Genomic DNA, 15,878 nt, shown 5'->3' with positions numbered 1-15,878 from the left:
TAAGTGTTTAAATTCTATCCATAATCTATCTGTTCATATGTAAATGACCCGTTGTTTTCCATACTTTTTTGAACGCTGACTGCAGAAAATGCCATAGGAAAGAGGAATGAAAGTGTGTGTGTGTGTGTGTGTGTGTGTGTGAGAGAGAGAGAGAGAGAGAGAGAGAGAGAGAGAGAGAGAGAGAGAGAGCGCGAGCGAGCAGGGGGCTTCTTTCTCCTGGAGGACAGACAGAATGATACATACTGTCATTAACAGTTTTGACCCACCCAGACCCCACCCTTCGGTTGCATCCATCACACAGTCATTACAAAGGAGCAGCGTTGTCACACTGCTTGCCCTGCTCCTGGGGCTCCTGGGCTGGCGTAATGAGGTGCACCCAGCCGGGGCTATTGTGCAGCGCGAAGGAGGCAGGAACAAGACGGCAAGGATCCTAGCAGCTGCTCACAGCAGCAGCCAAGCCCAGACCTCAAGTGGATGGATGCCTCTGGAAGCGTTTTCCTGAACGAACCCATCCGGCAGTGGAACACTGTGGCAGGGCTAGTGAACTTAGATGGGGCTTTTCTCTCCTGCAGTTGAGCTGGCTGGAGGCAAGTGCAGTCACTCGGGTAATTGTGGGGGTGTTGGGGGCTTGGCGGAGACGGTGATAAGCCAGTCTTCAGTCAAAAGGCGGCTTGGATCAATTTCCCCTCCAACCACTCAACTCTCCTTTACCTTTTGTTTTGTTAGCTTGGCTTTTTCCACCCCACCCCCTCCCTGGTGTGGTTTGAACTGTCGCGTCTTGCTCCGGGGTTTGTGCATTTTAATGTTATTCTGATTGGTCAATGTTCTCTCCTTTTTGTTGTGATTACTAGAAATACTTTAGTCCTGCCTTCCAGTTCTGCGCTCTGCACACGCAGTTCTGAAAAATTAAGTGCAAAAAGCATGACAAAGCACTATGAGGTTGCCTTGGTAAGTGAACTTTTAAACCAAAAATTACCATTTCTTCTCGTATGGTTGTCTGTGGGTGGCTTGAAGGGGAATCCTCACACACAAAGGACTGGGGGCTGGGAGGAGGGGGAGGTGAAACAAACCAAAAACAGTAGTTCTAATTTTGTTTTTTGTCTTTACTGTGGTGTCAGTAGACATGTTCTGTATTTGTTTGATACTCTTGGGATGGTAACAGGCTTGATGCATTTAAAGTGGGTAAGAGTTGGCAGTCTGCAGGGTCGAGGTGCAGGGGAGGGAGGCACGGGAACTAGGTTATTGTCTGGTTTGAAAAGGACTGTGCTCTGACTTCCTGAACTCAGCACAGCAGCTGGGTCATTCCTGAACAAAATCCTTAAGGGGAAAAGGCACAATGGAGTCACCCGAAGTCACCACAACTATCTCTGTGCCCTCACCTGCACTGTTAGACCTGCTCCTTTCTTCCTCTGACTTCCTCAGGTAGCAACGTTAGGAGCCATCATTCTTGGACAAATTTTAAATGCTAAATGATAATCAAATAATACAGTTGGAAAGTTGTGGTCTTAAAAGTTTTGAGGCTGGAGAAAAGAATTGCTTACTACCCCTCTTCCCACTTCTTTCTTTACTCTCCCCCCGCTTTTCACACTAAAGTGTACAGATTTATTTCAGGGTACTTTCTCAACCTCCTCTCTTAACCCCTTTCATTTGTTTTAAAATGGGGGATTTTCCAGGGAAGGATTTCTGAGTTTTGCCCCACTATCTTATTCACTTTCTGAGTATTCATGGTAAAGTTAACAATTCCAAGTTTAGTAAGAGGCTCAGCCTTTCCTCTGGAAAATCCTAAATTGTTTGGCCAGCTCTGCACTTAAAATAATATATAACAGTGCTCAGTAGTCTTAATTTTTTCTGTTTGTGAACCTAGTTGCCTTTTAACTTGTCAAGGGCTGTTGTCATGGAGATGACTGTGATACCCTGTACTGGAATGGACCTGCACATTCTCTGATAGGCAAGGCCATCTAAGCTTTCCCATTTGAAGAATGAGATGGAAACAAAAAAGCCCCCCTGAAAGGAATTGTTTTCATGTTTTGTTGAAACCATTCTTAACTTTCATTTATATGTGTGCAGATATAATTGCATGTACTTACATTTCTCAAGATCTATTCTGAAATAAAGATTTTGTAAATTATTCTAAACTTCCTCTGATCATAAGAATCACTGAAAATAACGTTTGAAACATTATATTATAGCAATAAGGATTAAAGTACTTTATCAGGCATGTACTTTAATAATTTATTTTAACAGCTGACCTAATTTTTGTCTATTCTACATGAAGGTACTGTCATTTACCAGTAACTGTCACAGGAATGTGACACCTTATGCACTGGCTTCCAAAGTCATCACTATTGTTTTCAGTCTTGCTATTTACAGTCACCATCCTTAAAACTGTTTTCAATTTGAAAACTTAAACAATAAATGGCTCACTGAAATACTAACCTATTGAACAAGAGGCATCAATTCAGTAAAACTTTGAAAAAGAATCTCAGACGAGTTTAGATTCAAATATAGTATTTTGTATATTTAGTCATAAAAATTTCAGTTGGGAAGTTTGCTTCTCTTCTATACTGATATTCTTAGTCTACTAACAATGTCAGCTAACAATGGTTTTAACTATATAATTTATTTTGGACCATACTATTAAACTATCAAACTATTAAATTTAAATATATGGCTTGTACACATGAAAATTAGATTACTTTGATACTTTATTTGAGGAAAAAACCCTTTGGAGTTATTTTATCATACTCAATTTTAAACAAGCCCTCAATTTTCCTGTAGCTTTTCACCTAGACTGAGAACACTATTTCAGTTGAAGACATTCATAATAATTACTTAAGTTGAATAACTGAAAGTTGTCTTCTTAATGATAATTAATAATAGTGCATATGTTTAATTTTCTATAAAAGTACTTAGGCTAGTAGATTCCTGGTCCTTCCCCTCACTAATATCATAATTCTGTGGCAATTTTAGGTTTGCTAAATATTCTTAATAAGGAAATTTCTTTATATCAGAATGTAATATTATAATAATCCATTTCTTTCTTCAGTGTTCTAATTATATGTTATTGGCACAGTAGAAATAAGTGGGCATGTTCTGATATTTTCCCTAATTTCAGTCCACTAGAATAAATTTTAAAAATAACACAAAGCTTATAATGTTCATAAGAACAAAATTCTAAGTGTTTTCAACTAAGCAATACTCTCATACAAATATTCATTGCTTCCCATAATATTGACTCACTTTAAGTGAATAGGGTCATAAATAAAGGAGAAAAATGGATGAGATGTAGGGAATGGGGGTGGGTGGTAGTCAGGATCATTTCATGTTACATTGCAGGTTTTACCCCTTCTACATATATAGGACATGAAAGGTGCCTGCAAGCAAAAAAGTAAAAACGGAATGGTTGAAGTGATACTCTGATTTAAAGAATTCAAAAATAACCTTCATTTGTTATTTCTAATTAGTATTAAACTTCACGTGTATCTCATATCAAATACACAACCTAAAACTGCTAAAAAGTTAACTTAAATTGTTAACATTTGTTGTCTACCTGCAAATGATTCAGCTATGAATTCAGTTATATATGTAAGTGCTTTACATATATTATCTCAGTTAATCTTCAGAACTGTCTAGTTGGTAGATTTTAGGATGCTTAGAATCTGAATAGTTAAGCTCAGATAGTTCATAACCATGAAGTGGGGATTTGAATCAAAATCTATCTACTCTAAACTTGGGTCTAAAATCAAACAAAAAGAGAAACAAATAATAGAAAAATATGAGACACTTTACTAAATTTAAAGCAACCCGCCTCATAAAACCCATATAATCTCCACAAATTCCAAAGATAAGAATGATTGCCTCTTAATCTTGGCACTTTCCTCAATAAAACATTTTTGAAAAAAAAAATCTTACTGAAATATTTCTAACTGTATCCCAAATTGGGTTTGGATATATTAGGTTGGTTTTGCTGGTTGTTTTTCTTTGGGGCAATAATTATGAAAATGTATTGACTTCTCCATCCTGCCCCAAAAACAAAGAAAAAGAGAGGAAGAGTAAATCAATTATAGTGACAAAGTACTTTCAAATAAGTACCAATTACTTATAAAAGGAAAACCTAACTGCAAACCTAGTTTTCCTTAAAAAGGGACTTAAAATCAAACAAGTAGAGTTATTGTTTTCGTTTTACCAACCTAAATGGGATTTAATTTTTTTATTTTAAAGACTTTCAATATCAATTACAATAACATTTGCTCAAGTAATGAAGTGTTTGTGACATATGATTTTTTTTTCATTTATCTATTTTCCAAGTCAAAGTTTACCTTGATATACTTAAAATCAATTAACTTTTACCCTAATTAGTAAGGGATTAGGGGCCTTCCATTTAGTGAACTAAAGAGACACAAAGATAGAAAGTGATATAGAAAATAAGGTTTCAAATGATTCCTCTTTAAATATTAAAGATGATAGACTCTCAAATACTGGGGGGGGAAACATATTCCCTTTTAAAATTCTAATTTTGCTCCTTTTTATTTATAAAATCTTTAAACCTGTAAGATTTGGACTTAGATATTGCACCTGTTTGGATTTGTTTATTTCTTAATTTGGATGTTGAAAAATAGAGATGTTAAGATTTTATCAAGATAATCCAGTCAAGACCCCCTAAGTACCAATAAAAAAAATGTTTAAAGACATCATTTCCATTCAACAGAAAACTGCTCAATTTTTCACTTTCAGCTGAGAAGAAATGAAAGCACTCTATCTGCTATCTGCTATCTGCACTTCATGCAATAAGTGGGCTTCCAGTTTTGTGTAGTAAACTTTTTTTCAATTGGGATACTTTTTTTAAAATGCAGAAAGCTCACACATTAAAAGAACATTTGAATTAATGCTCCTGTTAAAGTGAAGAACTTTTCAAAAACTGATTCATCCGTTTTGTAAGTTTCAGATTTTTATAAGGTGAAATCATCCATATCTAATACGTTTAAACCCCATTACTATGAGTGCCAATAGCTTTTTTTGAAAGTCTGATAGTTTTGGACTTTTAAGAACCATGTTATAAGGGGAGAATTGTCAGACTTGAGCGCTTCAACCCCCAACATTCTAGTTACATGGAAAACTAAACTCTACTACACTTTGACCTTGGAGACAGACCATGGCCTTGAAGGACCCTTTGATTTGTAACCTCTGAAATCTATTCTAGTTACATGCCTCATTTTAAATAAAATTCAGGCTCAGTTTTTATCATAGATAATAAAATACTTGTATATATTTTTTATTTTATCCTTGTTTTGGAAATTTATATTATGTACTAAAATCTTAGGACTGTCTCTAGACAATTTTCTTTCCCTTCAAATTCATCAAAATGCACCAGTCTGTATATACAAATAGTAAATATATGCAAATATACATATACAAAAAGTTATGATTATATTAGTATGAAGCAAAAAAAGACAAGTTATTATAAGACAAGTTTTTCAGTTTTAAACTTATGGGATAATTAATGCCACAAAACTGAATTTTATCTAATGGTAAGAACATTAACACATTGAGGATGGGGCATTTAAATTGTTTAAATTCATGTTCCCGGGGTTTAAACCATTTAAATAAACTTTATACTGTGTTTCTTTAAAAATTTATATCAAATTCAGTAACTATGTTTGTGAACTGAAATTTTCAGGAAATACTCACCAAAGACCCTAGTAGTGCTTGAGGGTGTGATACTTCTGGAAACATTCCCCCTTGTGGAGTGGCACTAAGCAGAACTTGTAGATGTACCGAGTTTCACTTCTTTTTTTGTGGGCAGCACAAACATGGCACCTCCTAGCAGGGTATTTTACCCCGTTCACTTCCAACAATTTTCTCTAGCACATGTTTGCGCATATCACCTGAAAGTCTCCCAGGGGGGTCCTCATGAAGCACACGAGGGGTTTGGGTTGATGTTCCTGGGTGTGCGGCATCTGTGTCTGTGTCTGAGTCTGTCTCCACCTTATCTGTAGCCCAGTCTTTTGCCACTTGTAGCAGAAATTGTTGGTATCTCATTTTTGATGTAGGGTTTAGTTTTTGATAGACTCTAAAAGAATTGAAAAGTGCACAATTTATAAGTCAAAATGCAACTTTCTTTGACCACTTCACTGTTTCTCTCAAGAGAGAATAAGACAAGTACTGATCTGCCTTATCAACACCCTTCATGAACATATTATAATAAAATATACAAATAGGTTTTCTCTTTACTTCATTTCTCTGTGGAACATCAACCACTGTTGAATCGTGAATTGTGAAAATCATGTTGACATCACGAGTATCCCTCCAGGATTGAAGAAGAATTTCACCCTTTCTCCTGAATGTAGTTTTGCCATGTTTCAGAGACTGTGATTCGTTTTTCATTTCTGGAGGAAGACTCCTGTTCACTCTGATTGTTTCACATACTCTAACTTGTCTTCAAAGGAGAATTTCAGCAATTGTCACATGATTGTAATAGTTGTCTTGGTAGACATGGTAATTTTGATCAAGATAAGGTTCCAAAAGTGTGAAAATAGTTTCCTATAATTTTTTTCCTTCACTAGCATAAATTTGTAAATTCAAGGTATAGCCTGAGGTGCTTTCAGTGACCATACGAACAAGTAAGACATACTTTATAAGTTTCCCCGGGTTCTATGTTCGTATAGGAAGCCTACCCCTCCAAGGAATCATTGCTTCATCTAAGGAAAGTTGTTGATTTGGCTTATAAATAGTCTGAAATCTTTCAACGAAAAAATCCAACAAGGGGTGAATTTTGAAAAGCCTGTTAGTTGATTGTTGCAGAAGTTCATTGTTGTTGAAATGTAAACACCACCGAATTTGTTCAAATCTATTACGGCTCATAAGTTTCCTGAAAATAGGAGTATCTAAAAATGGATCCGTAGACCAATAATCCTTTAGTTTATCTTTCCTGACTTGCCCCATTAGAATAATTATTGAAAAAAACAATTTTCATTTCTGCTACAATGACATCCGACCATTTCAACCCCTTAGAACCAGTAACATACTTTTCCTGATGTTGTAAGTAACATAGGTTTGTTTCTTCATACAACATATCAAAGAATCTGTCTCCAAGAAAGAGAACTGTTACTTGTGATACTTTCGTCAGGTCAGAGGGAATTTGTTTCATGCCTTAGTTTCTGGTAAATGGCCCTAAATTTGCTGTTTAATCTGTTTTTACCCATGTGGAAACCACTGAATCTAGTGTGTCATCGTCATCGTCACTTTCGTTTGCGCTTTGTTCACTGTCACTGTAACTTGGTAAAGGATGCACAATTTTGTTTTGCCTATTTCCAATAATAGAAGAGTCACTGTCATTTTCACTGTCACTATCAGCATTGTCAGGAACATCAGATAATGTGTCCGCCAACAATTCCGCTGAAATTTCATCTTCTGTAAGATATTTTTTCCCCGTAAGAACTATGTCTTTCCGTCATGGGTATAAAGTGATTGAAATCTGAATGCTGACTAAATGCAGAGCAGAGCAACAGAGGAAAATACAGAGCTGTTTGTTCTTTATATTTATCACAGATCATTAACTCGGAGTGAGGTCACGTTTCTATGAACATTTGTCAGCAGGACCATTTGGAGAAAGGCTCCATGTATTACGTAAATGTATAGCGCGGGAAACCAAGTGCGTGTTGAAACGCAGATTTGCATCATCCGTCTTGCACAGCTATAATGTAGAGCCGCAACTCTGTGTCACCGGTCCACAATGTGTTAACTATATTTTTTATTACTTAAAAATCTAAGGGTATTTTAGGATAGGTCTGTGGAGTCTATTTTCTTCTACCTCTCCAGTATTGCTTTTCATAACTTCAAACAAAATGACAATTTCTCTTGAAACATTAGGAGGAAAATTTGGACTATGTTTAGATTAGGAAAATAATAAAAGGACTTTAAGATAGTTCCTGCATACATCCTGGAATCCTTCATGCTATACACCTCAATTATCCCTTTAAATTCTTTTAAACATGAAATCATTACATTTTTGTGTTCAAAGTAAAAATTAGTAAAAATTATATGTTATGGACTTTCAAAGCCTCTCAGAGCATGAAGTGTTACAGAAAAGGGCAGAATGATGACACAAGCTAGATACCACTACACCTGGCACTGACAAAAGCTAAAAGTCAATGTTAATGGTTTTGGGGTGGGGTTTTTTGAAATTTTATTGGGGAACTGTGTGTTTTCCAGAACCCATCAGCTCTAAGTCAAGTAGTTGTCTTTAATGTAGTCATGGAGGGTGCAGCTCCTTGGCTCATGTGGGAATCGAACCGGCAACCTTGGTGTTATAAGCCTGTGCTCTAACCACCTGAGCTAACTGGTGGCCCCTAAGAATGGTTTTAATTAAAACATATATATAGCTAATGAAACCTGAGGTCATTACCGTGAAGACCTGAGAACTCAGCTTGTTGAGTGGTTCCAGCTTTTTGGGTAAAAATAATTAACCACGAGACACATGATAACTATTTACTAAAAATCTAAACAATTACCACTATCTTTTGTTAAGGATAATGAGAGTGAAGAATGCTATAGGAATCTAGACTTTTGAATTTCTTAGTGCTTAATTTATCACCATTAAATTGGATATTATGGCAGAGATGGTATTTAATATGTTTGATTCTTATCATAGACACCATAGCATTTTGAGGTGTCTTTGAATACAAATTAATAATGTACTTCACCCAACAAACATTGCATGCTTACTAGGCTCTAGGCACAGTGCCAGCACCTGGGAATACCCACCCTGGAAAGTTGGCTTTGTTGTCAAGCAATGCACAGACTCTAGAAGACAGACATGTCCACAAATGGTTCTCAGGAAGCGAGATAATTGCTATCTGAGGCACGTACAAAGTGCTTTTAGGTACACAGAGGAAGCTATCACCAATATGCATGCCTTTGGCTTGAGCGTAGGTAATTCAGAAAGTGCTTCTCAGTGGAGGTAAAGTTTTGCATACTGACTCCTTCCCCCCTCCCCCCATTTTAACAAAATGTAGTAGTGGATCTTAAAATAATAGAAAGAAAGATGAAGTGTATATTTTTCTAGTTCTTACATATTGATATGTACTTATGATGAGGGAGAGCAAGTTTTCTGTGTAGGATGCTGAATTTTTCAAGATTCATTAGTGTAATTTTTCAGATACAGGGCGTTTGACAAATGTGCACAGCTGGGAAAGCCTTTAATAGTATTGATTATGTTAGTGTTTTGTTGCTAGCGGCATAATGGATAAGGCAAGGGCTCCATTTTTACTCTATGCTCTACCCCCACCCCCCAAGAAAAAGAAAAAGAAAGAAAAAGTATCTTGCAAACCTGGAAAGGCACCCAAAAGCAAAAGTAATTAAATAACATAAATGGCAAGGGAGATTGCTTATGATCTGGGCTTGAATTGGAATGGGAGGTGTAAGAAAGAGGTTATGTGAGAGGAAGTGGTATGAAAATATTTTAAAACAGAAAAACGAGTTCTGCCTCATAACAATAAGGTATCAACTTTTCAGCGCTTTCACTTGCCTTTGTATTTCTTTCACATTTACAATGGAGGAGGAAAGTACAACTATTAATCTGAAGTTTGACTTATGACCAAGTGTCATCATTGATTGGACTGAAACCACCCTATTTTCTTTCTTAAACTCTGAAATCCATGAAAAATTTTCACTTTGGACTGATTAGCACTTCACTTGACTATCATTAAGCATCTTGCTCTCCGATAGCTTGGTAATACAGTTTAGCCCACTCCTGCCGGGGCTCTCTCCTGGCAACGTTTTTTTTCTTTCCTTGTGTTCATTTTTAGGAAAATCCTCTCAACATTGTTATACGTATTATTTTATAGGAAGGAAGCATGTAAAATACTCTTGAACTCATTTTACTTGTGAGTTTGAATAGCATTCAGATTAGAATGATTTCCCCAGAATTTTATAGGCTTGCCCAATCCAGCTGTATATTTTATATGCTAATGTAAATTCTATTTTTGTTCCCCTTGGGGGTTTAAGTGATTATAATTGTTGCTCTTCAAAAGCCAAACAGATGATGATTGCTGCTTCAGGAGTATACCAAAAGAAACTGGCTTTCATTAAACCTGCTCATCCACTTCATAATTATCTCCATTTTATCTAGCTAAGAAGCAGGAAAAAATGGCAAGTACAGTTCATTGAAGCCAGTTCAGTTATTTAAACATCGCTTTATTGAACTAGCAGGAGGTGTTAAAGGAGGGGGAATGTTTTCATTCTAACACTGATATGTAGCCAGTGGCCCAACTCAAGAGTTAGTTGAGCATCAAATGCTAGAGGCCACAGGGAATGAGAGGAGAGATATTTTAAACCATTCTGAGAGGAGTCCCCTAGTGGATACAATCAACAGTAGTGCAACGGCAGCCATTCTGAAATATTCTTTTTTGCTTATTCTTCCTGTAAATTCAAAATGGAATTAGCTATTTAGTATCCACTAAGAAAGGCGCAGAAATATACCCTAAATGAAAAGGGAGTTTCCTATATAATGTAAAAAAAAAAGGGGGGGGGAAGGGGGGAGGGATATTGATAAATTCTAAAAGGATACCAAATCCTGAGATGAACTGACATCAAAAGTCCTTCAAGGAATTTTTATGATCACATGAGCCTTATGATCTGAACTTGGGAAAGAAAACAGATTCTTAAGGAGGTTGGTTTTCCTCAACTGCCAAAATATCTCCCCCATTCAGGTGACACAGCAGCTGAGTTGTCTGTTCCCTTGTCCTACAGTGGGGGTGGAGGGGTGGCCTTGGAATTGGATTGCACGGGACCATGGTTCTGACCACATGCATTGCTGGCTGTCCTCCTGACCACACAGTGAGGGTTCCTGAGCTTTCACGTGGGGGAATAGAAGAGTGACAGAGTCAACAGCTGTTCAAGCTTCCAGCTGTGAAAAAGCAATTCTCTGCTGGTTAAATGAAAAATTCTGAAAGGGCTCTCTCTAAAATTTCAAAAGAGCCATGTTTTAGGAACCAATTGTCTAAGACTAGACTTACATAAAACAATACATTCATAAACAAAGAAAATAGAAGGTTTCACTTTTTCTACAGATTTTCATTTTTCACGTTCCATGGTAGTCCAGCAAGCTTCAGGCAACTTCACTTTTTGAAGTGAAGTTGTTACTTTGCAAACTGATTTTGAAACTTTTGGGGAATCATATTGAAAAAGGGAAAAAAAAATCATTTACTTAATAATAAAAAGGAAATGTGTTCCTGAAAAGCTTTTGGATCATTTACTGGAAAATTGTATACATTGAAAAATAATTATTTTCCTCTAGATTCCTATGCCACAACAATAAAATTTTTTCCAGTTTTCATATATGTAATTTTATTTTGGCTTCACAATAATCCCTGGAAGTAAGAAAAGCAAATACTACCATTTCATTTTATATATAGAAACATAAAGGCTCACAAAGAGTTTTAAAACTAGAATGTGGGTATATCAACTCTTTGATCAACATATCCATGACCTGCCAACAGCTCGCCAATACATGATGTTGAATTATGTCTACAGTCATTTCTAAACCCCAAGGGGTAGAATGTTCCCAGAAAATAAGCTCTTAGGTAATCTATGCAATTTGTATTCTTAGATCCAGGGAGAGGGTATCTCAATGGCCTGCTCTCTTAAAAACTCTCAAAATTAAAAACTCTGTTTGGCCATGTAGCAGTATCCTAAATGTATCTTATGATTTGATAAGACTGACCCACTCGAAGTCAGGCCCATTCATGTGAACTTCTATGACCAGGGGAGATATGAAGGAGAGTAGTGGTTTCATTTAATATTTAAAAGTTGTTCAGGGAAAATGCCCTCATTTTTGTTAAACAATCATGGTGAGTAACTTGTAGGGACGTCATATCAGCCAAAATATGTATTTTTCTGACAGTTGCTTTTCTTAACTGTGTGGCACTCCTTGATCTCTATCACTGAAGAGAGTGCTTACTTATCTTGAAATAGAACAGTTAGAAATGAACAAACTCAACAGGAAAATAGCACTCTGAAAAAAACTGATCTGGTAGTATTGGCTTACCTGCCTATGTGTATTAAGTAGAAGTAAAAGCTCTAAGATATAGTAAATACTAAAATGTGTCTATGCCAATGGAATGACTGTCATTTCCCAGGGGTTATCTCAAAAGTCTTTACTTTTATTATAATAAGAGGAAATTGTGGAAAATCACGCTTACTCTGTGACCTCACAGATAGATTAATGTAAATAAAATCTTTTAAAAGTCTCCTAGTTAAATCTCTTTCAGCATAACACAAAGTACAAATTTGGCAATTATTCCAATTAATCTGCTCAACAGAGAGCCAAACCAAAATAGTTCAAGCCGGAATTTACTTTGACTCTTTGTTAACTGAGCAACTGAAAAATCTGCATTGTTTTTTGCTTTAAATCAGTGGTTCATCAGAATCACTCGTGGAAGCTTTTATAAACACATAGGCTTAGACCTCAGCTCAGAATTACTAAGTAATCTCCCAGGGTAGAGACCAGAGATTTGTACTTAAAAAAACAACAACAACCTGCGGGTAGGTAGAGTCACTGATGCACAGCCAGCTATGTGTGAGAGCCAATGGGCTTTCAGCTCACCAGGTCTATCATTCACTGAAAAGTCACTCTGCCAGTCACTCTCCTAAGCACTCGACAAATATTTTTTCACTTAATGCTCACAACCTCCCTAAAAGGTGCTTATTATTTTTATACCCATTTTACCAATGAGAAAACTGAGGCTTAGAGAGGTTGGGCAATGTGCCTAAACTCATATACCAAGGAGTGGGAGAGGCAGACCCAGAATCCAGGCCTGCTTGAATACTTTGAACCGCTACAACCTGAACTCTCTAAGGCCTTTTTCATATACATATTGAAAATGTATGGCTGTATTTTTAGCTGTCATTTCCAACCTAGACGCTTCCATTTTGCTACTTTGATTACCCTAAGATTAGCTGGAATGTACAGGAATTATTTCATTTCCTGGCCTTAAAAGAAAGCCACTACTTTCATGTGAAAGGATACATGGTATATAAAAGTATGTAAAAGATACTTTAAAATTATGGGTAAAATGTTTTGCTTTCTTGTATAAAAGTCACAGATGGCTCTCTACCTTAGTTCTTAATTCAGAAACTCAGGGTCTGCCATAAACTACCTGTTAATTTCATGGCTAAAAAAAATATTCGGAAATGTGACAATATTAGAAGAGTATGATTTTCCTTCCAGGTCAATTTCTTATTAAATATATTTACCAGTGTATAAAAATCATTGCTGATAAATGCAGTTTCCAGTGTGGACTATGCAATTTTAGGATTTGTTCTTTCTGATTTAGGGCTGACACCATTATTTAGAATAGTGATGACTCATGTCTAGGACTGAAATCTGTTTTTCATGGGTTTATACATTTTTCCCCTTGAATTACACCAAAAATGGTTTTTTAATTGGCTTTAACTCATGCCCAATAAATTGGACGAAAATTGATTGCCGCAGTCATGTTTGGTTTAAAATTATTCAAGACTGCACCAGGAGTCAAACAAGTGCATGAGCAAGGGCAGCGGCACTTTATATCCTCTGTTTATGACAAATAACGTTTTTAAAAAAGGTCATAACTCATATCTAAAAGTTAATATACATCCACAATTTATAAAGCTTAAAAGATAGTAACAGAGTCACATTAAACATGTTAAAAAAGGAATTTCCCTTATTTTGATATTCTTAGTACCTTCTTTTCTAGTTCTGTCAGTACTAGTTTAATCAGAATATTCTTGTATTATAATATACATTTGTTATATTAATATATATTATAGATTTATATGTAATATAAATACATATTTATATATAATATACATTTATTTTATAATATAAAAATACATGCATGTAGCTCTTGTTAGGTTCTTGGTCATAATATTCAAATCTTTTTAAAATGGAAAAATTAAATAAAACGTGAGGATGTTCAAAATGTATGATCCTATAGAGCTGAAACAGTGCGCCAGTTTCTCATTCTCTGAAGAGTGATTTTAGAGACAAAAATTAAACAATATGAAAATTGAATTAACTCAGGTGACTGTTTAAGGCATTGAAATAGCAATTCACTAAATGGTACCTGTCAGGAAGCCAGGTTTTGTTTAATCTCATTATAACTATTTACTGTATTATGGTTTTCATTTATTTATATGCCATAGAAATATAAGCAAATCTCTTTAAGGGCTTTGCCAGTTGGGAATAAAGGCTCGTTTTATGAGATTCTCCAGCAACTGTGGGCACGAATATAATAGGGAAAAAGAAATGATTAATAAAATGAAAAGAATACAGACAGGCAGTGAGTGAAGGAAACAGTTGGCATTCTTGTGTATAAGTGATATTAGGCCATTCTAATTGGACAGGATAGTTACCTTGGAGGCTGCATTCTTCTAAGAAACTGGTAGAGCAATTTCTGAGATTTTTGTCATTTTTCTGTATCTATTTTCCCTAAGTAGCAAATCTCAAGATTTATTTCTGTAAGGAATATTATTTTGTTTATAAATTATAAATATCCAGGGCTGTTCATCTGACTTCTCTCTAAATCTAAGTTGCCTTTCAGGAGGTCACTTGTCCTCACCACTTGGTACCTACTTGCTCCCACGTGGTGGCTACAGGGCTGAAGCTTGAGCCCTTGAGCTCTATAGAGTTTCATTTTTCCCAAAAACACAACACTACCTGTTTTTCTGATTTATAAAAAAGAATTCATGTTCAGGGTTTCTACAAACCAAATAATACAGAAAATATAAAGAAAAAAGTAACTATAAATCCAATTCCCATTACCTCAAAATAGCCACTGCTTAATATTCTGGTTAACATCCTTTATATGATGCTTAATACTATCTACAGTATTTCATGAAAATCTTTATATGTCATTAAAATACAAATATATGCTATCCATTTGAGTGGTTTTATAACTGTTTACTATATGGCTATGGAGTAGATGTCTGGAAATTAAAATTTACAAAAGCTAAAGAGCTGAATTTCTTCAAACCCCAAAATAATATTACACGGAGGTTACGATCTCCTGGGATTATATAATATTTCTCAAAATCCTATTGTACTTGACCTGGATCATTTTAGACAAGCAAAACATTGAACAATCACTTTTATCTCCCTTCCATTTGTCAGCAATAGATAGCATGGTAAGCCATGTGTATGCTTAGTTTCATTATAAAATATAGTTTGCCTGTGTATGTTAATTATTATTCTTATGCTTTATTTCTCTTGCAAGTCTTATGTCATTTTTAATTTCTGCTATATTTCTTTGGAATTACTGAATGCTACATCTAGAAAGTACCTTAGAGTTCACCTAATAAGTAGTGGTTAAGGTTTGGGGGCCTAGAAATGGATTACTTGGGGTCAGATTTCATCTCTGTCAATTTCTAGTTGTGTGATCTTGGGTAAATTACTTAACTTCCTTATATTTAAAATGATAGGATTATTGAGAGGGTTAAATGATATAATGCAGGGGTGTCAAACTGGCAGCCCGCGGGCCGCATGCGGCCCTCGAGGTAATTTTTTGTGGCCCGCGATGCTCTGAAATAAAATGAAAATAGAAAAAATTGTTATGAAGAAAATAGCGCTTAGGGGAGATGGAGGCAATACCGTACACACAATTCCCTCGTTAACCCTTTAACTACTGAAGATGAGTATACACGTGGCCCAGTGCCTTTCCTGGGGGCCTGTGGGCGTGTATAAACACGCTGACTCAGTTCCGGCGAAGTTTGGAAGCGATATGTCTGCCACGTAAACAGATCCCAATAGCAAAAAGGTTAAAAAGAGCACTCGGGTAAAAAAGAATAATTTTAGTTTTATAAATACATTAAATAAAATAAATGTTTAAATAAAAGCAATT

General features: G+C 35.8%; 1 protein-coding gene across 1 annotated transcript in view; it reads left to right on the top strand.

Moving 5' to 3' along the window:
* The first annotated feature begins 928 nt into the window (after nucleotides 1–928).
* Nucleotides 929–15,878, top strand: part of ELAVL2 (ELAV like RNA binding protein 2) — a 160,272-nt gene continuing 145,322 nt past the window's right edge. Inside the window, exon 1 of the mRNA XM_019660776.1 lies at nucleotides 929–948. The gene's annotated coding sequence lies outside the window, so the exon portion shown is untranslated. The remainder of the gene's footprint in view (nucleotides 949–15,878) is intronic.

This window comes from Hipposideros armiger, unplaced genomic scaffold (genome assembly GCF_001890085.2).
Source record: "Hipposideros armiger isolate ML-2016 unplaced genomic scaffold, ASM189008v1 scaffold_329, whole genome shotgun sequence".
NCBI classification, from domain to species: domain Eukaryota; kingdom Metazoa; phylum Chordata; class Mammalia; order Chiroptera; family Hipposideridae; genus Hipposideros; species Hipposideros armiger.
This window is presented reverse-complemented; position numbering and strand designations above follow the sequence as displayed.